Source organism: Symphalangus syndactylus, chromosome 12, assembly GCF_028878055.3.
Source record: "Symphalangus syndactylus isolate Jambi chromosome 12, NHGRI_mSymSyn1-v2.1_pri, whole genome shotgun sequence".
Classification (NCBI taxonomy): Eukaryota; Metazoa; Chordata; class Mammalia; order Primates; family Hylobatidae; genus Symphalangus; species Symphalangus syndactylus.
Genome location: NC_072441.2, coordinates 75,297,935 through 75,325,039, shown reverse-complemented (window position 1 = coordinate 75,325,039; position 27,105 = coordinate 75,297,935). Strand labels below are relative to the sequence as shown.

Here is a 27,105-nt window from a genome sequence, read left to right as displayed (position 1 = left end):
TTCTGGCCAGCTGCTTGTTTTTTCCTTATTAACACTGTCATCTTAAATCCTGTGGTGACGTAAGTGAATCATTACACAACACTTTGACTTTGATTTTACACTATAGGTTTTGTTTTTTGTTTTTGTTTTTTTTTAGGGTAGGTGTAACTTTTTGTCTCTTGTTGGGATTACTATCAGATTTTTAAAAATTATTTATTTTATAGCTTTTTAAGTTGGGGTTCTCTTTTGATCAGTCAGCTTTCCTTTAGAGATCCCCAGAATAATTTCAACATGCCTTGAGGGCATATGTTCTTATAATATAATAGCATGACTAGGTGGTTATTGGCCACCAGCCTAGCATAGTGAGGCATGCTGTTATTACACAATTACACACATCCTGGTGTGTGTCTTATTATGTAATTGTAATTCAAAGATGCTGCTGAAAGCAATTACATAAGTCCTGTTCATTTCACAGAGAATTGAAAGGGCAGAAGTAAAGCAGAGTCAAGCTCCTAGGCATTGAGGGCAGTCATTCTTTCTTTCTTTATTTTTGAGATAGGGTCTCACTCTGTCACCCAGGCTAAAGTGCAATGGTGCAATCTCAGGTCACTGCAACCTCCACCCCTGGGGCTCAGGCAATCCTCCCACCTCAGCCTCCCAAGTAGCTGGGACCACAGGCACACACAACCATGCCTAGCTTTTTTTTTTTTTTTTTGAATTTTTGGTAGAGATGGGGTTTTACCATGTTGCCCAGTCTGGTCTTGAACTCCTGAGTTCAAGGAATTTGCCTGCCTCAGCCTTCCAAAGTCCTGGGATTACAGGTGTGACCTGGGTAGCCGTTCTTTAGATGGTATGTCACATCTCTTGATAAAGGTTAGGTGACCATTCTCAGGGGATTGAATTGGCACATTTTGACCATCTTATCCAACATTTCTTTTTTTCCCAGACAGCAAGCAACAGTAGCCGCACTGTAATTTGTCGTTTTATATTTACTTTTAAGGTTTTCAATAAAGTAAAATGGAGTGATACAGTGATGATATTCTCTGCCTCTCTAGGAGGACTTTGAATTTTTATTCTGTGTGTCCAGGGGTGTGACATATCTTGAGCAAATAAAATAAAGCTTACCTACTCCAAGTATAATAGAAACCTAGAGGACAGGGCAAGGAGAGTTGCTTCTATTACTCAGTGTAGCTCTCGGAGTCAGATAGCAAGGACCACTGGTTATACACATTGGGATTCCCTAGTGTCAGACTATCCCTTAAGGTTCTCTTCTGATGAAGTTTTTTGCATAGGTGTGCACTTCTGTAGAGGGGCTGGAAACTCCGCCAGGTAGTGTAGGAATTTTTAAACCTGCTCTATTGTTGTCCAGTTGAAGGTGCATTTGTGTGGCTTCTAAAACTTATCAAGGAGCCATATAACAGGAGCCAATACTCATTTTTTTTTTTTTTAATGAATGACTTGACAAAGCAAGCTGCTTCCTCTTTTCTCTTTTTCCAATTTGTCCTCAAATCCCAAGGGAGCTTTGAATATCACTGAGTTACTTGGCAGGTTGTGTCAGGTGAATTTACAAGAATTTGGTTTGGAAAGAGCAGGCTGTCTTCCTATGTGATAAGGAGTCCCTAGATAGCAGTGCCTTCTCTTGAGAATGCAGCTAAGCACACTCACAATTGTGCCTCTGTGCAGGGGATATCTCAAGTCGCCGAAAAGAGAAAGCAAAGCATGGAACCAGCTATTGAGTCTGTAATTTTATTGTGAAAACTTGGTACCAGTGTGACGGTAGATCATAAGTTTCTTGAGGACAAGGAGAGTGTCATTAATTTTGTGTCTCCAAGGCCAAGCCCAGGATTTGATGTACAGGAGATCTTTAAAATATGGTCCCTGCAATGGTTAATTTTGTGTGCGACTTGGCTAGGCCCTGGTACCCAGATATTTGGTCAAAGATGTCTGGATATTGCTGCAAAGGTATTTTTTAGAAGAGATTAACATTTAAATCATAGACTGAGTAAAGCAGCTCAGCCTCTGTGATGGTTAATATTATGTGCCATAATGTGAATGGACCTCATCCAATCAGTTGAAGGTCATAAGGAAAAGGCTGACCTCCACTAAGGAAGAGGAAATTCTGCCAGCAGACTGCCTTTGGACTCAAACTGCAACATCAGCTCTTCTCTGAGCCTCCAGCCTGCCCACCTACCCTGCAGATTTTGGACTTAGCAGCCTCCATGATTGCATGAGCCAATTCTTTATGAACGAATGAATAAATGAATGTCTTCAACATCTTTGCTTTACTCTGATGCTCTCCCCTACCCCCACAATTCCAATGAAGTGAGGAAAACTATTTTGCCAAGCCAAAACTTTGGATCTTTGCCTTAAAATCCCAGAGTCTTCCCTTTAAATAGAGAGTGAAGCCCTGATACTGACAAGGATAAGACAGGGGAAAGATAATTTGGGGGGTGGTGTTGAGGGAGGAGAATAATTCCCCAACTCCCCTCGAAATCTCTGATTTCACGTTTACTGTTAATATCCAACGTAAAAACAGTTGGCTTGGTTTAAATGTCTTTGCTGGTTTCCCAAACCCCATCACCACCACCACCACCAGCTCACCCTGCCAAGGCCTGAGAGGCTGAAGACCACTTTTCAGCCTGATGTGATTTCTAACAGCTGAGATATTAAAACACCGAAAAACGGGGTTTATAATGGAAATGCTGACAGACTGTTAACTATAGCAGCACTGCTCTAATAAGTGGAATGGCCTGTCTTAATCTCTAGTTCCTAAATATGCAAATACAAGACTGGAGATTTGCTCCAAGGGATGTCTCTAAAATTTTAACTGACTTTACTGATACCAAATGAGCCTGTTGCTTCTGTTTTTGTACATTGGATATAAAATACAGGAAATCCAGACGCCTGTCAGCCTAAAGTATATAAAGTTTAAACTGCCAGCTACTAAACTCTGGGCTCAGATTCCATTTCTCTTCATATTCACAGTCTTTATTGACATTTTCATTTTTTTTTTCCCCAGGGGGTGTAAGCCGAGTCAGGGGGGATACAAACCTTGTTCATCCCCCTTCCCCCCGACATTACTTCCACATTCGCAGCACCTGCCCAGCCAAAATTCATGGATTGCCTCAAGGACAAACAGGCCATCTACACTGATTTATAAATTTGAGTTTTATCCAGTTTTCTGCTTTTGGACCAAATGGGCAGCAAATCCAGTGACTTCATATTTAATAACCTAGATGTCATTTGTAGTGTGTCTTTCGGCACAGAGTAAAGAATTGGATGGCTAGCAGTTTTGCAGATTTTTCCCCCTAATTATTTCAAGCTCTTCAGCCTGGTATTCGAACTATCGATGCAGAGCCAAATTGCCAGCAGGGGAGAGATCTGTCCAACCCAGGAGCTAAATGAGTCACTGAGAGTCAATCTGTTTTTCCCTTGCTGCTGAGGTTTCCTCTGGCCCTGGCCTCTCTCTCTCTCTGCTCCAGTCACACACAGAGCTGCGGGCTGAGCCCTTATTGGCTCCTATCGCCTCCCATTCACCTACTCAGCCCTGCTTGCTGCAGCTGTTGATGGGGTCTGACCGGCTGGCTGCGGAGATTCAGGGCCTCAATGACACCATAGTTGAGGCCTTGCTTTGACAGATAATGGAGACATCTTTGCCTTGTTGCATTTGCTTCTCCAGTAATACATCAGGTATCTGGAGAGTAAGGCCCACAAGCAGAGTGTGTTGTTGGCGTGCAATGCCAGTTCATCACTTCCTGCTGTCCAGTTTTCAGAGTGCTCTTCTACTTTTCCTAAGGAGTCCTTGGAGCCAGAATCCTGCATGTGGTCATAAAATAATAAAAATAAAGGTCTGTGGATATGCTGGAGGTAGTGGCAGGGCAGAATGCCACCAACATAAGCCAGGCTTGCTGCAGTGGTCGCTCTTCAAGCATTGGAGAAAAATTCACAGTGCTTCTAATAACGTATTTTTTTTTCCAGTAGAAACATTTTATTTCTAACAACATTTACTTAAAAACAAAATTCTTGTATTCTTCATGTAGGGTCAGTATTCAATTGCGCAAAAATATGCAGCCAACTTAAGAACTATATATAATATTAGGACACCTGGTATTTCATGGTAAATGATTAAATTAACTAACACAGTTATATCCTGAACTTTGCCATTAGAAATGACAATTTTGTTTGATGTGCATTGAGGATTGTGGGTAATCTAAACTGGTATGAGCTTTTTCTCTTTGAAACTCAAACAGAATTAAGGAACAGTGTTCTCTGCAAATGGAATATGGAGTTTGAGAACAGCCACAAAAAAATTCTCTTGTAGTAAGCTGAACTCCCCTAGGAGTACTCAGGAATTAGAGATCTCAGGAATTACAGAATTAGAGAACTGGAGAAATGAGGGGGCGTGGATAGGAGGGAGAGAAAAATTGATTAATTGATTTACTATATTTTTCAAATAGAAGTATCTGGGAAAATAAGACAAAACAAGCAGTGTTGTTTCTTTTTCACAGTGAAGCCCCAGAGGGGTAAAAGCTTTGTTCTCCCTGGGTAGCAAGCTCCATTTCCATATTTCCGACTGCATATTCCATATTTATGCTGATTTTTGGTCTCTCTGTTCCTGGCTTGCTAGGTGGCAAGGGCAGTTAGAGAAAAAAGGCAGATTTATGAAACACAGAAAAATTTCTCACTGAAATCAGGCTTGGATTTGTGAATCACTTTTTTTCCCCCTGTGGTCACTCCTGTGATGAGGTCAACTGCTTCAATCCTTTAGGTTTTGTAGACGGGTTTCCGGATTCCAGGAGTCCCAGAAGGTCCAGGGAGCGCTCCTCACATTTTAGCCAGAAGTAATTAACTAAAACATAAAGGCCCCACTTTCTCTTTTCACACTTTGAGCCACGGATCATCTAATTCCTACCTTGAGACATCAGATTTCTGATCATTAGTGCAAAGCATCTTCCACAGGAGGCAATAAAATGTCACTTTATATAACTCAGCTACAGTTACACTGCCTTCAGAAAGCAGGAATCTCCCTGAAAAGAAATTTACGTGAAAACAGTCCCATTGTTTGAGAATTTATGCAAATGTTGCACAAAAGGGTTTGATAGTGATTTTTAAAACTTAAGTCTTTATCACTGCCTCAAAGATATCCTGAGAAACTTGGTTACCTCTAAAGAATTCCACTGCACTTATTTTTAAAAATGCCTATAATATAGAGTTGTTTTAAAAATTTTCCCTAAACCCTAAACTTCTTCCTCAGCTTCAAAGCCATCTATAATGAATATCCTACAGAGATCCTAGTGCATATTGGTTTAACACTTACTAGGATCACTCATTACTAGTTAAGAAAACTGAAGATAACAACCATAGCGCCAAGTATTTTGAACAACATAAAGTGTTTCTCCCGTGGGTGTAGCTCTTAGGGACCGCATGGGGATACATATCCCTCAGTGCTCAATCAGCACAAGATGAAGCTGTTAAGTGTCTCAATCCCTGTTGATTGCCTCTGAACTCCCCAGTGTTAGGAATCTGAATGTGTCCATTACTGCGTGTTCAAACAATGAACCGCCTGCACCAGGAATCTGACTTCTGTAGAAAGACATTAAGGGGCTTGGTGAGGAATAGGGTGTCAACCAAATGTTGTGATATTTTCCTTTGATTTTCACTTTCTTTAAATTCTTTTCCATTTACTACCTAGCGACTGTCTGGCATTGGTACCCTCAGTTTCTTTTCTTCTGCTTTTCCTCCTATTTCAGTGTGGAAGATGATCAAACTATGACATTTCTTCTACCCCAGAGGTTGGCATTTCTGCAGGCACAAATGAGCTTGGTTTTCAAGCACCAGTCTTTGAACACGAGGAATTCCTTTAATGATCACGCCGGACTATATAGACTTCGGAATCAGACTCTTTGAATTCCAGCTCTGCCATTTACCAACTTTGACACTTTGGGTAAGTCCCTTTAACCTCTTTAAGCCTCAGTTTCCTTTTCTGTAAACAGGAATAATGATAACTAACAATAATAATAATAATCCTTTCTCATCAATTAAAAATAAACTGAGCTGAAACTGCTATTTGTATGCTGTCAACATATATGTGTGTGCAAGTATATATTTATTTTATATAGGTACCGATATACTATATACAGTATGATGTAAATAATAAAATGCAAAAAATGTAAATTAAATAATAAGGTTACAAAATAAAAACAAATAATTTAATATTTTCTTTTTATCCTGCACAAATACTGGGAGCACTACTTCCACTTTTGAGAACCTTAATGCATGTAGTGTGTTTAGCAGGCTGCATAGCACAAAGTAGTACTCAGGATGTGTTAGGTTATTACTTATGTTCATGCCTGAGGAAAAGTTTAATTGACGAAACTTCAGTCATTCTTGCAATGGAGAACATTCTGTTTCCTTTTGGCTTCTTTTTTGACATGACTTTGCTCTTATATAAGTAGCAGAGAATGGCTGAGTTGTAAGTCAAACTCTTCCAACATGGAAGAAACTTATTGCACAGTTCCAGTCAGCATTTTTTTTCTGCTCAGGTGTGCTCTGCATTCACAATAATTTGCCACAAGGTTTCCTGTTCGAAGGAGGATTGGTGACTTCCCTTCCTTCAGACAAGCAATGATAACACACTTGTGTTCCCTTGTGTGAGTCTGGGGTGACGTTGGCTCCTTGAGAAATGAAAACTTTATCATAAGAATCTGTGAAAATGGGGAAAATGGGAAAAGGAGGACAGATTCAAAATTGGAAGAAAATAGAAAAATCTCTCTTCATTTTTTCTAATTGTTCTTTTAATAAAATCAGTACTGCCCTTTGGCATTAATGATCATATGCAAAAGGTAAGACACATTGATTTTGGATTTTATTGTTGTAGCATGGAGTATAAGTCTAGATATTTGTATAACTATTCTTGGTAGCGATGCTTCTAATTTCACACTCATTTATTTGTTATTCCTAAGCATTGGTATATATGCTTAGCATTTACATCTGTGTCAGGCACTGTGCTACTTTGAGTGTGAATTTATCTTCTGAACAAAGAGAAGCAAACCAAGGGAAATCAGGAAGCAAATCTAGCAAATCTTGCAAACCAGGAACCCAAGATTTGCTAGAAAATTTAATGTGAACCAAGTAGTGATCGACCTCACATTTAAAAATTAGTATCAACCTTTCTTCTTGGAAGATCATTTCTTTTTTCTTTTCTTTTTTTTTTTTGGACAGGGTCTTGCTCTATTGCCCAAGCTGGGGTGCAGTGGTGTCATCATAGCTCACTGCAGCCTCAACCACCTGGGCTCAAGTGACCTTCTCACCTCAGCCTCCTGAGTAGCTGGGACTACAGGCACATGCCACTATGCCCTCCTAATTTTTAAATTTTATTATCTTCTGTAGAGATGGGATCTCACTATGTTTCCCAAGCTGGCCTTGAACTCTTGGGCTCAAGTGGTCCTCTCATCTTGGCCTCCCAAAGTGTTGGGATTACAGGCATGAACCACCATACCAGGCCTTGGAAATTCTTTTATAACCTAAAATGTAAAAGCTTGGCAAATATCTTAAAATATTTTTAAAAATCAAGGAATTAAAGGCAGAATAGAAATTTGCATTAATCTTGAGAAAAGTACTCAGTAAGTACTCAGTAAGTATTTTAATTCTGTTTTGGTTATTCTGGATCCACCGGGTGTCCAGGCTTAGAGATTTCCTTTATGTTCAGCTTTTTCTGTTGGCTTCACTCTTCTTGAAGCATAAAATCTTAATGTAGGCAACGGTGATGTGCATGTGTTTGCATACTTTTTTTTGTTCTTCTCTTATTTCTGCACACAGAAAAGACCACATTTCCTGGTACTTAGGGGACTTGTGACTTGCACTAGCTAATGGGCTATAAACTGAAGTGGGATGATGTTCATTCTGGGCCTAGGCATAGAAGAATGCTATGAGGTCCTCTTTGTCTTCTACAGTAGGGACATAACCAGATGGTGTAATCACCTTCAACCTGGGTCCCTGAGGAACTACCTGGAGTTGCTCCTGGTGCCTGAGTAGCCCTAGGAGCAGAGCATCTCACTAACTTGTGATGAGCATGTAGTGAAACAAAATATAAACCTTTATTTTGACGATCCACTGGGATTTTAGGGTTAATTTGTTACCTCAGCATAATCCAGTCTATCCTGAGAGTTGCAGGGTTTTTAGTTTTTATGTTTTTGTTTTTCCTAGAAAAAGCAGAGATGTCTAGATCTTTCTCTAAAAATGTTCTACTCTGAGAAATTGTGAGCACAGTAGCAAGATTTAAAGCCATCAGGGGACTGAAGTGAGAGCAACTTATGAAAAGATCAAGCAAAAGGACTCAAATCTTTGAAATAAACATACATGTCCTGCTGGTCAAGTGTGCACATTGGAGAGTCAGCACTGTGTGGTGATTCTTTAAGGGATTCATCTAGGGAATTTGAATTGTGACAAGACTTTAACTTCACGAAAAATGAGGAAGAGTGCCCATTCAGGCTTTTAAAAGTGAGAAATAAAGGGGAACTTTTCAGTATGAGGTTTTCAGAACTTGAAAATAAAGAATTTGTACCACAAATATCTCTAGGAATGATGATTACTTAGGTCTCTGAGAAAAAGATCCAGAAGAGTGAACCACAATTGGAAGCAAACAGAACTTATCAACACAGGAAAGTCCAGAGGGAAAATAACATTTTGGGTAAGAGCTCTCAAGTGTGTATGGAAGAGCTCCTAGTGTAACATTTTTCGTCATTGAGCTAATCTGGCATTATACGGGAGGAAATCATTTTCTTAAATTGCCAACTACAAGATGTCATGGAATAAAGCCCCTATGAGTAGAGTGGATATAATCAATATTCTAAGTTTGAAAGATAGTGACATTTCTGATTCCCCTAGCGGCCTGGAAGTGGTGGTTGCATGGCAGGCTTTAAGGCTGACTTGTTGATCTGTGAGGCTCTTCAAAATGTACTTTTAAGGCTGCTTTCTCCCTAATCTTAAACACTTGACCTTTGAGTCTGATATTCTTCAGTATTATTAGATTAGATGATTAGTTATTAAATATACTGTCTCCAGTAAATAGGTAATTGTGTAATGCAATGGCCGTCAGCCTTTCCAGGCCATGTTCCCAAGACATTTAGAGTTAGAACACTGAGTCCTTTTGTAGTAGGAATCTTTAACCCTTTCTGTGGGTCGAAGAATGTACAGGGGTTTCCCTAGGTCTCAAAATCAGCTGACTGACGAAGGGCAATAAAAAATGTAGAGTGTCACATGTTTTTGAGAGCCATAAAATTCAAAGATCACAGAACTTTTATCACATTTATGACCACATAATAAGATTGAGTAATACATACACCAAGATTTTCCCTGTGACAAGCTGGGTGTGATGAACAAACCTAGGTCCTTCCTAGGCTTTATTCTGTTTTGCAACCAAAAGCACACAGGTGTTAAAGTTTTAAACGTCTCTATTGCTTCTTGCCAAATTTTGCCTGGCATGAAGGGGTGGGGATGGAGAAGGGACGAAGAATAGAGGGAGGGACAGGATCTAGCATGTTTTGCTTCCTTAATATATGCAAAGCACAGTGCTAGGCATTTTACATATACAGATTCATTTAATCGTCCCCTAAATAGAAATAAAGTTTGTGTTGTTAGTCCTCATTTTGCATTTAAGGAACCTGAGGCTCAGAAAAGATAAAGTTGCCTAAGTCCAAACAGCCAGGGTAATTGAATTAGAATTTGAACTTGAGTTCGAAGTCCTTATTCTTTCCAATGTCTCACAATGTCTTTATTTTATTAAGTGCCTACTACGTATAGATAAGGTGTTACTCATGTTGGCAGAAAAGGTAAGATGGTCAGGAAAATCTAGGAATGAATTATCCGTGTGCTGTTTTCTAATTCAGTGTTTTTGGTAGCACACTGTAAGGAACACAAAAGTACTGAGACACAATGATCTCTCCTTAAATTAGAAGCTGTAATCTATTTGAGAAGGCAAAGCATCATGTATCAAACAATTCCTAAATTGGATGCTATGAATAAGTCTAAACGTTCCCAGAGGTAGAGGTAAGCATGGCATGGAGATGACTACTGAAACCTGAGAGACTGTGATCTTGTAAAATAGCCAAGATTTGGATAGAAAGGGTATTTCAGGTACGTGGCATGGGAAGCCATGAACTGAGGCATGATGGTTTTGCAGAAAGACCAGCCTGGCTGGGGAGGAGGAGCTGACTGCTCTGATTACCTTCCCCTGTCCTGGTCTAGACTGGTCCTCTGTGCTCCTCTCTCATTGCCTTTATCACACCCAGATAATTAACCACATGTGATGCATGTGCATCCATCTTCCCCTGTGAACTCCTTGGGAATAGGGGCTGCCACCTATTCACCTTCTTATTCTCAGTGCTTAAAGCAGTCCATAGAGCCCATTAGGTGCTCCATAAATAATTGTGAAGTAGATGGATGGAAAGATGGATTTAGATGAAAGGATGAATAGTGGATGATACATTTAGAAAAAAAAAAGGGAGCCAAATTGACACAGAGGCAGGAAAAATGTTGAGCCAGATATGACAGTAAAAAGTTCTTGATTGAGTGTATAAACAAATACAAATAGTATTTATGAGTGGGTTAGAATGATGAAAGACTAGGAGAACTGAGGTGATTAGAGCATGCATCAGTGAAAGCGAGAATGAGGAAGAATGAGGAATTGAAGTCAGATAGTAGGGAGCAACCATGGACTTTGGTTAGAGCTCTGATGGAAGGGAGAGGAGAGAATGGGCATCCTCTAGGAAGCAATGTGGGGTGCAGGGAAAAGGATATAGTTTTAGGAAATAATGAGGACACTTCTAGACACATTGAAAAATTGTAAAATGAGCTTAAATGATGATACTGAGCATTAAGTGCTAAGAGGGGCATTCAGGGTGACTTTAAGTATTTTGGAAAATATATGGAAAGAGGCTGGGAGTAGAGATGTGGATGGCTGGACAGAGTCAAGATTCTACCTGTTGCAGTTAGCGTCCAGATGTGTCTAGGGGTGAACGATTGCCTCACCAACTCCTGGAGATTATGGATTCTCCTGGAAGCCACAGGAAGTTTGAGGTATGAAATGATCCACGTGACTTAATTCACCATGAGATTTCCTAAGGCCTTGGTGTGGGATTTCAATCTCCCATTAATCAAATTAAATTAATTTTTGAAGCCTCTTGACTGATGGCCAGCGAATCCCAGACAAAGGCATCCCAGTGGGCTACCAGTGCCTCAGATTTCTACCCTGCTTCACCTGACCGCGTGTGCATGCACACACACACACACACACACACAATTTAGGTTACGGTTGGGACAAAGAGAAAGCACACACAACACAGACAGACATTTCTAGCCATTCTGAATTTCTAGCAGTTCTAGATGGTCTTACGTCAGCAAAGGATTCTTGTACTCAACATTCAGCCAAAACAACGCTAGTGTTCTTATCATAGCACACCACACCAGCATAGAGACAAGAAACATTAACCAAAGGACGTTCAACTTTCCTAAAGCCACGAGCCAAGCCCAAATCATGACTCAGAACTCCAGACCTCAGTCATTTCTCCTGCTCATGAAGGCATTCCTTTTTTGAACTGGAAACAAACTCATAAATAAACATCTCCTTCCTCAGTGCCCCCAAACAACTTGATGGACAAAGAACTCTGTATTTTATAGGAAATGTTTGCAGATTTTTATGGTAAGTTTCCAAAAATAAAAGCACAAACATTTCTCCTCACATATATTTGTTATGATAGTTACTGGTCCACGTAGGAATACATATCATCCTGAAGGTAGAGAATGCACCAGGATCAGACCTTACCCATTTTCATAAACACCATGGAGCACAGTTAGCTCAGAATCCTACAGAGTCCACTTGGCTCAGACCCACCCTGGTGCTTCAGGATAGTTTAAGGTTTGGGGAACAGGTTCCCTTACTGACACATTGCATAATTAGGCATAATATCTTAAGCGAACATATTAGCTCGGGCTTTTAACAGTGTGCAAGCCTCAGCTTCCGCAATAACAACCTAATCTTGTGTGGGAGCCATCTCAGGCTTCACTTGAACACAGGCACTGTTGTCCCCCCACAGATAAAGCTTGGAATGGTTTTATTTATATCGTCCTTGTTAGTCATGCAATCTGTGTGCAAACAAAACAACATTATTCTTATCTCCTTGGAAAGTTTAATTCATTAGCAATTAAAAACTGTTGCAGAAGAATGGCCAGGCACCTGGAAAAGGCTCTTCCTAGCACAGCACACCCCAAAAGAGCAGTTTGTGGGAGCAACTTTCACCAATGACAACACAGTGATATTTGCTGAATTGTTGCACAGCCTTGTTTTTAATAAGTAGTTTAGCCATGTAAGGATTATGCTACTGTAATTAAATAAGATAATGTAGCCAATAATCTCTTCAAAAGTACCATGTTGAAACTTGCTGTTCTCAGGCCCTCGCCAGAGCCTATTCCTGCTGTCTGCTCCCTGCCCCCTCCCTTGTCTGGCTTGTTTTTAGGGGAGGTTGCATCTGGGTCAGGTTCCTGTTGTTGTGACAAAGGCTTCTTAGTAGGAGGAATGGCTTGGCCTTAGAAGCTGGTTAAGGTCTACAGATTGAGTGAGTCCTATTTGGAACAGGGATGGGCCTTACAATATTCTTTGCCGTCTTAAGGTCAGGGAACTTAAGAATAGCAAACCTGGACTACTCTGTCAAAAAGTCATGCTCAGTTGGGCCTGACGGGGTGCTCCTGTAGTCCCAGCTACTCTGTAGGCTGTGGTGGGTGGATCAGTCGAGCCCAGGAGTTCAAGTCCAGGTTGTGCAACATAGCAAGACCTTGTCTCAAAAAAAAAAGAGTCATGTTCAATGCAAGATGTTAATAATAGAGGAAACTGTGGGAGTGGCAGTAGGGTAGGAAGAGGGTATATGGGAACTCTTCGTACTTTCTGCCTAACTTTCCTGTAAACCTAAAACAACTCTAAAAGTTAGTCTATTATTAAAAACAAAAGCAAGTCAGGCTCACCCATGGCTCTGAGATGTGAGGGGCCAAGATTTATTTTTAAAAGACTTTTCTTCTTCTCCATAAGAAGTTCAACACAAGCAAGCACTGATATTTGTAGGGCTACACCCAGGACAGGGAATTAGAAACAAAACAGTCCCCTGGCTGCCTTCATTGGTGGCAATCCATTCATGGGGAAAGTGAGACTTGACCAAACTGAGGCGACCTCTAGGTTTAGCACCACTTGAGCTTTGTCTGACCCTAGAATAAACAATACATCTACTCTTTAGTTTGGCATTGCATGGGTCAACTTTTTACTTAAATATTTTACTTTCAGCTGCTTAACTTTATATAGGTCAGCCTCAGTGTTGTTAAAAAAATGTTGCTAAAAATAATAAACAGTTTTGGAAATAGAGTACATCTAAAACAAATAAAGTTAATGTAGAATAATACATCTTAGGGCTAGTAGGGACTTCAGTTATCATTTGGTGCAAATTTTGCCTGCTCTGAAATAGGCATGAAAGAGTTAAATAATGCAGCCCCAGCAAGGCAAGAAGTAGCAGTTTTTTAATCCCAGCTGCTGCCCCCGGGGGTAAGAGGAAGAGATATTTGATAGTCCAAAGCAGAAAGTAAATATAGAATAAATTACTTCCACGTAATTGGGGAGATTATTTCAAGTAGATTGCAACTTGGAAATGGATGGCTTCTTTTCAAAACCTAGGGTGACCTGCAAATTTCCCATCCTGGTTTCAAGGTGGCACCAAGGGAAGGAGTAAGTCCTGGCTTTCAAGGGCAGCTATAGCTGATATATTTTATAAAGTCAAAGCTAACATCTTTAATATTTGCATTACTCAGATCCGTGCAGTAGTTAATAGGAACAGAAATAGAAAGAGGCATAGAAATGTGGCCAACAGAAAGACACTACCTTAAAAGTCTGAGCTGTAACCTTTGGTAGATGGAAAACAGAAAACTCTTTGCCATTAATATAATTGCCCTTGTTCAAGGAAATAGTCAATTTGATTTGAAATGGGGTGGAAAAGCCTGGGAAGGTATCTGTGTGAGACACCTAAAAGAATTACTGTACATTTTTCCACATAATGGGCCAATTTTCCCATTCTTTGGTTTTAGTGCTCCCTTTTATAGTCAGTATGACTATGCACCAATCCTATTTCCAAGTGGTAGTCTTTCTAATATTTGTCTTCTCCTCTTTTTTTTTTCAGACAGGGTCTCGTTCTGTCACCCAGGCTGGAGTGAAGTGGCACAATTATAGCTCACTGCAGCCTCAAACGCCTGGGCTCAAGCAATCCTCCTACCTCTGCCTCCTGAGTACAAGTGTGTGCCACCATGCCCAGCTAACTTTTAATTTTTAATTTTTTTGTAGAGATGGGGGTCTTGCTATGTCACCCAGGCTCGTCTTGAACACCTGGCCTCAAGTGATCCTCCGGCCTCGGTCTCTCAAAGCTCTGGGATTACAGACATGAGCCACTGCACCCGGCTCTGTCTCCCCTTCCTATGTGTGTTAGCTCTAGAGCAAGAGAAGCCTTGTTGAGATTCATGGCTGCCCACCCCCCATCACCTCTCTGACTTTGGGCAAGTTGCCTGGTCTCTCTCAGCCTTTATTTTCTTTTTGTGAAATGGAGATAATAATAGTACTTGCCTCATAGGCACAATGTTGTGAGAACTAAACGAGAAAATGCATGTAAAGCACTTGGCACTTAGTTCTTTTTATGATTATAATGATAATCAGACAATAAATTATTTCTCACATCACATGCTGTTTAGCCTATTCACTGTTCTATTTTTCCTGAAGTCAGTTCAGTGTGTAGCATCCAGAATTGAACAAAACACTCCTAATGTGACCTGATAGTGCAAAGTAAACTATCATCTCCTTCATTCTAGGTTTTGTGCTTCTATTAATGCAGTCTAAAGGTAGGATATGAGTTGTTTTGTTTATGTATCTTTTTTTTTTTTTTTTGCAGGGATGGGGAATGACTATCTCCAATTAAACTGCTCAGTAAAATCTCTCCTCTTGTGTGTTGTGCTTTAGTATTTAGTTTTGGATACTAGTGCAGGATCTTAAATTTATCCCATTACATGTGATTTCTTTAGTGTTAGTTCCTTTTCAAACCTGTGTAAGCCATTCATTCATTCATTCATTTTAGAAAGTCAAACATGTATTTATCATGAGCCAGCACAGTGCCAGTTATTTGCCATGTTCTGAGATTTTAAATATTCATTGGCATTTTAATTGTGCATGATTTCTATACCTTCATCTGAATTGTTGTGTAACATGTTTGGATAATACAGAGCTAAGGGCACAGGCAAAGAAATATCTTTAGAAACTTTCCTCTAGGCTCACCAGCACCCTTAGGGCACTGTCATTTAAATATTATGAATTAATCTTGTGTGGTATCATTTGGTACAAATTATTTTCCCGCTTGGCCAGCAAGAAATCTTGAGACTTTTTCAGAATTCTTGTTCAAGTCAAGATTCACCATATCTTTCTAGTCACCTAACTCAATATTCGTATCAAAATAAGATGAATCTGATGAGTTTTTTTAAAAAGTGAAGTTAGGCTGGCTTGTTTCCTAATGGGCTGAGAGGACATATTCCCATTCCAGAATTTTGAAGAATTTAAGTGCACACAACACAGTGCCTAAAGCATGTCAGCTGTCTGTTTTGGATGCTTGTCCTATCATGTGTAGCATGGAGAAGACAGGAGTCAGAGGTTGGGAAGTTTAGCTAGGTGAAAAAGTCTGCCCTAGGGCATGCCCTTCCCACTACTGGAGAGCAGTTGCTTTACATTTTATTTTACCTAGCTTTTTGTAAATATTTCTCCCTTCCTGGGTTACTTGCGATCAAGGGTCATGGACTTACTCATCTCTTATAATTCCAATCAGTGCATGACACATCATAGCTGATCCTCAATTACGTTTTAAGTTAATGTACTCAAGGTTTACTTGTCAATTGAATGCCTAACCTATTACAATTAAGGAGAGAGAATACTATCCCCTTTCAGTCCAGGTGTATGGCAAATGGAGATGTCTATAGGTATTAGGACATCCCTAGAAACTTTCAGAAAGGCATTGGAGGAATGCCTCCTTAAACTGTATGAAACTCCAGTGATTAGCAATGGAGTCTAATGAATGAGAAGCAGTATAATGGCTTTCTGAAAATATTGGGAAATTCATGATCTTTTTCTCTTCTTTATCATTCCTAGGGTTTTGGAAATCTGGATTGTAGCGGGGCATTGTATGTTAAAAAATCATCTTCCCATTCTGATCTTTGCAAAGATATTTCTGTTCCTTAAATTTGTTGAGGGTAAGAGATTGCAGATTGCTTCTGTGGACTTCTTGAAGGTAAGTATTATCTCTTGATATTTGTATCTCCAGTGTCTGGCACAATGCTTGGGGGTGAGGAAGAACTCAGTAAATGTTTGTTGGATGAATAAGTAATATTTGTGAAAGTGTTTTGTAGACTATGAAACTGCACAAATGAAAGATCACAATGATGATTGCTTATGAAGTCCAGAAATTGAAGTGGAACTCCTTTCTTAATGTAACACACACATACACATTACACACATTTTTTCCTTGAATAGTGGTTGCATTTTTTTTAATGGAACAGTGGGCTACTTTTAAACATTGAAATCAAAATGTACCTGCTCACTTTTCATTAGCAGTTGCTCCATTTGCTCTTCCAGCTTTGGCTGGAAAACATCTATTTGTATACTTAGTATCTCTGTCCTTGGTTACCCCCATCCTTGCCTTCTCACCCATCTTTAGTCTGCCATATGGTCTTGACATAGATTTTCAACTGTTAGACTGTCAGGCTTTCAAGGATGCATTTTAAATCAGTTTCTTTGAAAGCACTTCAACCAAAAGTCAAATGGCATGATGTAAACCAATAGTTTTTCAATGAAGAAATGAAAACCCTCAATAATTACAAATAAGGAATCTAACCTATTGACACCAATTTGGTTACACTGTATTGATTTCTACAAAAATATTATGAGAGAGCAGGCTGCTTATACTCTACTGATCAGATTACAAGTATACTTAGTAAAGACAGAAATAGTATAGCCATAAAAGATTTTACCTTAAAATGTCACCTGATGTTAGTTGTCCCTCACTGATTCAAGTAATTTCCTTTATTCAGGTGGATCTGCCTGTTGGTGGAGAACCCTAGACTGCATGCAGCCCTGCGCATGATCTGGAGACACAGCAGGTGAGTCCAGCATGTCAAGAGCAGATGACAATGAATGGAAAACGCTGGTCTTGCTACTTTCTCAGTAACAGTGACTAGCTGTGTGTATGAAGAGATCAAAATTCTAAAGGTTCCCACAAATTTCTCAGTTTCCTGTTTAGGGCTTCAGGTCTTTGGAGATATCTTCCAGATATGGTATTTGTCTGTTTTCCTCATTCTTCTGTGAACTGGTATAAATGAAGGTGGGTTGGGTGGGGTTGGGGTGGCTTTGAGGCCTTCCATTTCATCTGAGCTCGATGTGCCAGGAGGAGGCCCCTGAGAAGCTAAGGCAGTTCCACATATGCCAGCTCCCGCACAGCTCAGCAGGACTTGAGAATGATTGCACTGTGAGGCTTTCATCCTTCGGGGAATTGGCAAATCCAAAATTTCTAGGTAGAGGGGTTTAGGGTGGCACCCTGGAGAGGAGGAAGGATCAAGGGCATTGTCTTGAAGTGGCTTTGTCTAACAAGCACCAATTTTTTACTTAGCTTGAATGCTTATTTTGACATATCTTGGAGTTAAGTAGATGGAAATTTTGGAGAGGAACCTTAAGGAAACTCCAAGTCACCCCTGGATATTGCCAATATAACCCAAGTGTAGTAAACACTTCAAAGCCTCCATAGTGTTGTATGAAGCATGGAATCCCTCTTCTGAGGGTTTGAATTCACCCACCAGGGAAATGTTTTTCAAAGTATTTTCCTATTGAATTATGCAATCAAGAGTAGTGATGAGGAGGGCTTCTAGTGAAGGAGAGCCTTCATCTGTAATAAGCCTCTTGGACAGAACTAATGCACAGTGCAGTCTAAAACCACTATCGGCTGAAAGAACCTCAAGAGCTCTTGTCCTTCTGATGTATAGAATTTCTTAATTTTTTATTCCTTTGTATCTCCCAGTGGTATTTTGGAATATGAACACCTCCACTGGATTACTTTCCCCATTGTGACTAGGAAGTCTGTATCTTTTTGAGCGAATCAAATTATCAAAGGGCATACCTCAGAACCTTTCACGCTGCATCTAATGAGGAGCTCACTTACATTTATAGCCCACAGTATTGACAATCACATTGGGCAAAATAAAAACACAACAATAATATTAATACCACATATTTAAATAATAGTCTACAATTCACAGTTACATAAATTAAATTGCATAGTTAAATTCATAGCACATTCATAGTTAAATCATATCTCATCAATTTTTACAATGTGCTGTCAGGGTAAGGCCATATTATTTCTATTTTACAGATGAGGAGTTTGAGACTCAGAGAAGGCAATGACACATCTTAGGTCAGCTGACTAGTGTACACAGAGAAATTAGCTCTCAAGCCAGATCTTCCAACCCTAGTCCACTGATGCTAACTCATGCCATCAGATGACCTTCTAAGTGGCTTTCAGGAAGATTTGTTGATGTCAAATCACCTGAGTTCTGACATTTGTAGTCCCTTTGGGAAAATCTCCACTTAGATTTGGACATCCACTTGATGAGTGACGGTTTTCTCCAGGGAAAGATGCTTCTTAGTTGGTCTTGCTGCACCTCACTTTTATCTGTCAGCTTTACCCTAGGCCTCAATATTCTTGATAAAGAGCACATCCTCTCCTACCTTGCTTGCCATTATATTGCTCATATCAGGGAGGGTGTGACTCTAAGATTTCAGAAAAATCCTTTTTCTCATATCTGATTATGCCATGTTTATAGACACACTGTAGATGTGTTATCATATTTTCTACTTCTTTGTTTTAATCATCTTGATTTAATCCCTGTGAGCTCATATTCCTTCATTAATGTCATCAAATTAAAAGAGGAAAAGGGATTTTGGAGGCTTATGCTGGATTTCCCCAAAGACAGGCACAATAGTGGTCCACTCAGCCTCTGCTGTGCCCTTTCTCTGGCAGGGACATGCTATCAGGGAATGCAGCCTGTAATAACTAGACCCCCCTCATTATCACACAGGTCTTCCTTTTGTTCAGCTGAAAATTTCAGCTTTTACCTTCTACACATTGGTCCTTGTCTTGTCCCTTTTTCATGTGAAAGTTTTTCAAACATGTGAGCCAGTCATCACGTAGCATTAAAGTTATATAACTGGAAGTTGTTATGTTCTGAACCATGTCTCTCCAGATTCATATGTTGAATTCCCAACCCCCAGTGCCTCAGAATGTGACTGTATTTGGAAACAGGGTCTGCATTGGTTTGTTTTCACACTACTATAAGGACATACCTGAGACTGGATAATTTATGAAGAAAAGAGGTTTAATTGATTCACAGTTCTGCAGGCTGTACAGGAAACATGGCTGGGGAGGCTTTAGAAAACTTACAATCATGGTGGAAGGTGAAGAAGGAGACACATCTTCACATGGCTGGCAGGAAAGAGAGAGAGCAAAGGGGGAGGTGCTACACACTTTCTAACAACCAGACCTTGCGAGAACTCTATCATGAGAACAGCAAGGGGAAAGTCAACCCCCATGATTCAGTCACCTCCCACCAGGCCCCTCCCCCAACTCTAGGAATTACAGTTAGATGTGAGATTTGGGTGGGGACACACGGTGAAACCATTTTATTCTGCCCCTGGCCCCTCCCAAATCTCATGTCCTTCTTACATTTCAAAACACAATCATGCATTCCCTGCAGTCCCCCAAAGTCTTAATTCATTCCAGCATTAACTCAAAAGTCCATGTCGAAATTTTCTTCTGAGACAAGGTTAAGTCCCTTCCAAATATGAGCCTGTAAAATAAAAAACAAGTTAGTTACTTCCCAGATACAATAGGGGGTACAGACATTGGGTAAATGCTCCCATTCCAAAAGGGAGAAATCAGCCAAAATATAGAGGATGCAGACCCTATGCAAGTCGGAAACCCAGCAAGGCAGACATTAAGTCTTAAAGCTCCAAAATAATGGAGCTTAAAGTTGTTGGTGGATTTACCATTCTGAGTCTGGAGGATAGTGGCCCTCTCCTCAAAGCTCCATCAGGCAATTCCCTAGTGGGAACTTTGTGTGGAGGTTCCAAGACCATATTTCCCCTCCATACTTCACCAGTAGAGGTTCTCCCTGAAGGCTCTGCCCCTACAGCAGTCTTCTGCCTGGACATTCAGGCATTTCCATACATCTTCTGAAATCTAGGTGGAGGCTCCCAAGCCTCAACTCTTGCCCTCTGTGTACCCACAGGCGTAACACTACATGGAAGTCATGAGGCTTGCAACTTTCACCCTCTGGAGCAGCAGCCTAAGACATATCTGGGGCCCTTTGAACCATGGCTGGAGCTGGAGCAGCCGGGATGCAGGAAACCATGTCCTGAGGCTGCACAGAGTAGCAGGGCCCTGGGCTTGACCCATGAAACCATATAACCCTCCTATGCTTGCAGACCTGTGATGGGAGGGGCGGCTGCAAAAGTCTCGGAAATGCCTCGGAGGCATTTCCCCATTGTCTTGGCTATTAGCATTTGGCTCCTCTTTACTTATGCGAATTTCTGCAGCTGGCTTGAATTTCTCCCCAGAAAATGGGTTTTTCTTTTCTACCACATGGCCAGGGTGTAAATTTTCCAAACTTTTATGCTCTGCTTCCCTTTTAAATGTAATTTCCAGTATCAAATTATCTCTTTGTTCATGCATATTAGTGTATGCTGTTAGATGCAGCCAGTCCACATCATGAATGCTTTGCTGCTTAGAAATTTCTTTTGCCAGATACCGTAAATAATCTCTTTCAAGTTCAAAGTTCCACAGATCTCTAGCACAGGGGCACAATGCCACTAGTCTCTTTACTAAAGCATAGCAAGAGTGACCAGTCTTAAAGCTCCAAAATAATGGAGCTTAAAGTTGTTGGTGGATTTACCATTCTGAGTCTGGAGGATGGTGGCCCTCTCCTCAAAGTTCCATTAGGCAATTCCCTAGTGGGAACTTTGTGTGGAGGTTCCAAGACCATATTTCCCCTCCATACTTCACCAGTAGAGGTTCTCCCTGAAGGCTTTGCCCCTACAGCAGAGAATTCAGTTCCCAGTAAGTTCCTCATCTCCATCTGAGACCAGCTTGGCTATCTCTGTCCATATTACTATCAGCACTTTTGTTAAAACCATTCAACAAGTCTCTAGGAAGTTCCAAACCTTCCCTCATCTTCCTGTCTTCTTCTGAACCCTCCAAACTGCTCCAACCTTTGTCCATTACTCAGTTCCAAAGCTGCTTCCACATTTTCGGGTTTCATTATAGCAATGCCTCACTATTTGGTACAAATTTTCTGTCTTAGTCCCTTCTCACACTGCTATCAAGACATACCTGAGACTGGGTAATTTATGAAGAAAAGATGTTTAATTGACTCACCATTTGCAGGTTGTACCAGAAGCATGGCTGAGGAGGCCTTAGGAAACTTAAAATCATGGCGGAAGGCAAAGGGGAAACAGGTACATTTTCTCATGGCCAGCAGAACAGAGCGAGAGCAAAGGGGAAGGTGCTACACACTTTCAAACAACCAGATCTGGTGAGAACTCTATCATGAGAACGGGAAGGTGGAAGTCCGCCCCCCTGGTTCAATCACCTCCCACCAGGCCCCTCCTTCAACACTGGGAATTACAATTTAACATGAGATTTGGATGGGGAAACAGAGCCAAACTGTATTAGGGTCTTTAAGAGGTAACAAGTTAAAATGGAGTTATTAGGGTGGCCCATAATTCTACAGAACTGACGTCCTTATAAGAAGGGGAAGAGACACCAGAAGAGCCAGCACAGAGGAAAGGTCCTGTAAGGACACGGGCTAAAGACAGCCATCTACGAGCCAGAGAGAGAGGCCTCAGAAGAAACCAAAGCCACAAATACCTTCTCTTGGACTTTCAGCCTCCAAAGCTGTGAGAAAATACATTTCTGTTGTTTAAGCCACCCAAGTCAGTCTGTGGTACTTTGTTATGGCTGCCCTAGCAAATGAATTCAGAAGTCATATGTATATGGCTTTGAAGCCACAGAGGAAGGTGAGACTATCTGTCCAGAGATCCAAGGTGAAAGGGGTGGAGAGCTATGGGGTAAATCACTTCACAGAGTGGGTATAGGAAGAAGGGCCTGTGAATAACACAGAGAAGAATCAAGATAGAGTTAAAGATGACAAGGGAAGACAGAGTTCTTTGCTTCTTTTATTTTGGGTTCACATCTCTTAATTTTGTGTTCACTTTTGTCCAGGTCATCCTCAGCATTTATACTCTCTCTCCTTTTGTGCCCCCATGGACCAAGTTAAGAAGGTGTAGGCTTCAAATCTGAAGATTGGTCACCACAAAATTCAAAGGTAAGTGAAAGGGTTTATATTAGTGTCACCGAATCAAGGGCCAATCTCAAAATTTACTTGGAGAATTTTTCAAAGTGCACATTTATTTGACATACACTATGAAATTTTATTTTAGTATAGATTTGTGGTGGGATACTACCATATATTTTGAAAACAAACAAACAAGCAAAGAAAAAAATGTTTCCCAAACCCACAGAATCCCTAGGTACTTTTGATGTACACACGGATGGAGACAAACTAATCTAGATGAAAAGACAAATGAATTTTTTTCTACATGCCTGGAAAAAATGCCAGATGATTATAGATTTCAAACTTCATAGAAAATGGAAATTTCTCATTTTTGTAGGGGGACTGTTTTGTTAATCTAGCATATACAGCCTATGTTTTCTATTCTTATTACTTTTAATATTAATTTTTTTCTTTCCTTTTTTTTCAGAGACAAGGTCTTTGTCTGTTGCTCAGAATAGAATGTAGTGGTGCCGTAGCTCACTATAATCTTGAATTTCTGGGCTACTGGCATACACCACCATGCTTGGCTAATTGTTTCTTATTTTTTATAGTGACAGGGTCTTACTATGTTACCCAGGCTGGTCTCAAACTCCTGACCTCAAGTGATCCTCCCACATTAGCCTCCCAAAATGCTAGGATTATAGGCATGAGCCACCATGCCCAGCCTACTTTTTTTTTTTTTTTTTTGAGATAGAGTCTTGCTCTGCAGCCCAGGCTGGAGCACAGTGGCTTCGTCTCGGTTTACTGCAGCCTCCCGGGTTCAAGCGATTCTCCTGCCTCAACCCCCAGTTAACTGGGTCTACAGGCACCTACCACCACACTTAGCTAATTATTGTGGGGTTTTTTGGTTTTTTTTGTTTGTTTGTTTTTTGTTTTTTGTTTTGAGACGGAGTCTCACTCTGTCGCCCAGGCTGGAGTGCAATGGCACAATCTTGGCTCACTGCTACCTCTGCTTCCCGGGCTCAAGCAATTCTCCTGCCTCAGCCTCCTGCGTAGCTGGGACCACAGGCGCCAGCCACCACATCTGGCTAACTTCTGTATTTTGAGTGGAGAGGGGGTTTCACCATGTTGGCCAGGTTGGTCTCTAACTCCTGACCTTATGATACGACCGCCTCGGCTTCCCAAAGTGCTGGGATTACTGGCATGAGCCACATGCCCAGCCCACCAGCCTACTTTTAATGGTAATTTTGAAAATGACAGTTGACCTGGTAGCCTTTGGGGATGTTTGTTTTCCTCCTCCCAGCAAATTGCCTTCCGTGGGCAACAGGCACTGCTCCTCTCTCATGTGTCAGAAAATCAGTCTGAAACTAGCTATCAAAGCGTACAATAGTCTGTCACATTGACCGTCACATTATTTGTTGTGACTTGGGAGAACTCCCCTGTTTTCTCAAATCTCTGTCTGCTGAGAATTAGGAACCATTTCTATATAATAAAAAACTATTGCTCACCAGAAAATATATTCTACTTTCCTGTGGAAGAAAACTTATGACATTGAACTTGATAAAAAGCCATTTTCACAAGCTCAAATAAAACCAGTCTTCTCCATCTCCCCTCCCGCCTCTATTGGCTCAAGTATGAGCAACTGAAGGATACCATGCTGCAAAGGAGATGTTGGGCTTTAGGCTGAAGCAAATCCAGGCTAACTAGAGTTAATCAAATTCTTTATTTAAAAAAAATGAATTGTGCCACTCTAACTTAGATGTTTTGGAGAAACACTAACACATTTTTTTTTTTTTACTGATTTCTTGAATTAAAAAAAAAAACACTACTACTCCTTTCCTTTTGGGTAAGTGAGGAGGCCATAGGGTCTTGAGAATCACCAGGACAGCCAGACTCTGTTAGTTTACTTTCAGGTGAATACATTAGGTTCTGAGTAGATAGGCAGAGCTACTATACACTATGCCTAAAACATCACAGTGGAAAGGTGTGTGTGTGTTTGTGGGGGGTGGAGGTGCCTGGTCCTGAGATTTATCAAGCCTACTTTATGGGTACTAACTTGACTGGTTCATCTACTTTAGGGACCATGAGAATATACTCCCCTGCCCCAAATTATATTTTATCCAGGTGCCCTGGTGTCTGACATTCCATCTGTAATCTTTCTTTCCTGCTTTTAAAATGAACATTCTCTTGGTTTGTGTAAAACACTAAACTACTTTATGAAGGCAGATACACTAATGTAGGAAACTATTTTGTTTTCCATTGGTTGAAAAGGACTAGTGGACTGCAGGAAGCTTGGAAGTTCATCAGTGGGAATGGAGGGAGGTGACCAAGAAGGTGAGGGGAAGGGGAAGGGCCACAGACAGATTTTGTCTACTTGGGGATTTTGAATGGGATTGACCCTGTCCACTCAGTAATAGTTAAAAATGAAACAAAACAAAAAACAAGGTTTTTGAGTGTTGTTTGAATCCAAGTGCACTATTTCAGTAATGGAACTGGGCAAGACTTATAAAGTTGGCATAGGGAAGGGTGATTAGGATTGCAACCATAAGCATGAGGTGTAAATCATGACATTTATTTGGGCACAGAAGCCAGATCATTAATATTTGAGGAGCACCTTTCAAAACTCAAATTTAGAGGGCAGAAAACAGGGTTGGCTTTTTACACTATTTCTCTCTTTTTGAGGTAAGTCAGAGAGTTGAGTTATGAAGCATTAAAAGATCATTTTATTCCCATATTCAATTTTCTTCTTTTCACTTGGAGAAAACCTCTTAGGCCAAAGACCATTGGAAGTGGCCTCCATGTTTAACTCACTGGCCCCTAATTTCTGCTGGACCTTCATTTCAATTGACTGTGTTTCAGGAGGGAAGTGATGCTGGTGACCTCACTGTAGGGAGACAGGAGCCTCTGGCAAGTTACCAAACTGCTGGCCTATTCTACATGAGCGGAGCTCTTTGCTTTGGCAGAGGAAAGCAATGCTGTTGTAGGTCAACAGTCAGATGTGTCCAGGAAGTTGTTAAGTGTGTGGAGCATTCTAACCACTGCTGCTGGTGGAGAGACCTGGCTGTTGCCTGCATCTCACCTTCAGAATACGGCCCTGATTAAGCTCTGCAGGTAGAGTCCTGGTTTCTGAGAAGTGTACAAGGCCTGAGAACATGCTGGTATTTCTTCCTCACGCTGCTGCTGAGGACACAGAGAAGGGTGTTCTGGCCAAATTAGCCAGTTATTGGTTCCCCAGATAACTTTGGTTTTAGACATCTGACTTGACTCTGTGAGTGAGTGGGAGGCTGTTTTCTCTGACTGTTTTTGCATCTTGGCTTTCATGTCACTACATGAACATTCAGTCCATAAATTTCTGTTATCTAATCAGGTGCATCAGTCCATGGTGGAGATGAGAGGGGAGGAACATCCCTCTGACTCAGATTTTGCACAAACAAAATTCAGTCTTGTTAGCAATGGCAGGAAGAGCACCCACAGCTGCTCAGATCAGATCTTTCCCTGACAATCTGCAAGGCAGTGAAAGTGGGTGAGGAGTTTTTACGGCAAGATAAGCAATGCAAGGGCCCCAATTTGGTTACTAAATAAAATAAAATGTCAATATTTACACACGGCCTTCAAGGCTCTTACACTCTTGCTTTCTTAATATTCAGTACAGACTGCATTTTCTTTAGTCCATTACCAACAGCTTGGAAATTCAGTTAGAGGACATAACCCAAATGTTCTCCAAATGTTGCTTCCAAATGGTCATCTTGAAAAGTGCCATTTTAAGGCATGCAATCTTTCTGCACTGAGAGAGGGCTGTTGCTCTGCCTGCCCAACTGCAGGGGAATTATCCAAAGATTAAAACCACTGATGATAAAGATAGTGCCACACAGCATATTTTAATTTGTTGATAATGAAAGCACAAGAGGCCTTTTTACAGGCTTCTTGAAGCCTTACTATTGTGTATTGCACATACAACCCTGGCTTGTGCGCTGACACAAACAAATAAACATGATCGTAACGGTTGAAATATAGTTAGAAACACAATTGAGGACATCTGTATTGTAAGCAGAAATAAATTAGAAATACTAAAGTGTTTTGTAGCTGTGAAAATGAAGGAATAAAAAAAAAACCCACAGTGCTTGGGTTAAGCGATTGTAAATAATGTATAAAGCAAAAATCTCATTACCCCCTATGTAAACTCCCCCAAATGAAATATATTTTATGAATGTAGTAACACTGTAACAACCAAAGCATTTGTTTTTCCTCACAAACTTTCCATTTCATAACTGTGAGATTGTTTGGATTTACAGGTTCGGGCCGCAACACCCGTGAGTTTACCGGTTTTGGTCTCTTCCTTGTGACCTTCGGCTCCAGGATGCTGCGCAGCTCCTCTCTGCACTATCAGAATGTTGCTCTGTGTGCTTGAAAGTTTCCCCAAACAGAGGTACATAAAAGCAAACAGAGGCGAAACACAAATCCCCTCAGCCCCAGAGGAAAAGGCCTTGAAGCTCTTCCAGTGCAGAGGCCACGCAGAGGACATGCTCCTACCTGTGCACATCAGCCATGCCCGGGGTGCCTCCTGGAGTCCAGGCTGCTGGCAATGGAATCCATCATGTTGCTGATGTCACTGTAAGTCGCAGCTGCCAGCTGAGCAGTTTGAGGGGCCAGAAGTTTTCTCCTGGATGCCATCTTCAGCATACCCAGGAA

The 27,105-nt window shown here is 40.9% G+C and overlaps 1 long non-coding RNA gene and 1 pseudogene across 1 annotated transcript in view; both read left to right on the top strand.

Annotated features, from left to right (window-relative positions):
• Positions 1 to 14,739, top strand: part of LOC134734242 (uncharacterized) — a 61,017-nt gene extending 46,278 nt beyond the window's left edge. Inside the window, exons 5-6 of the long non-coding RNA XR_010117549.1 lie at positions 5,730 to 5,923; positions 14,190 to 14,739. This is a non-coding gene — a long non-coding RNA (uncharacterized lncRNA). The remainder of the gene's footprint in view (positions 1 to 5,729; positions 5,924 to 14,189) is intronic.
• Positions 1 to 27,105, top strand: part of LOC134734237 (neuroblastoma breakpoint family member 11-like) — a 514,399-nt pseudogene that overhangs the window by 408,888 nt on the left and 78,406 nt on the right.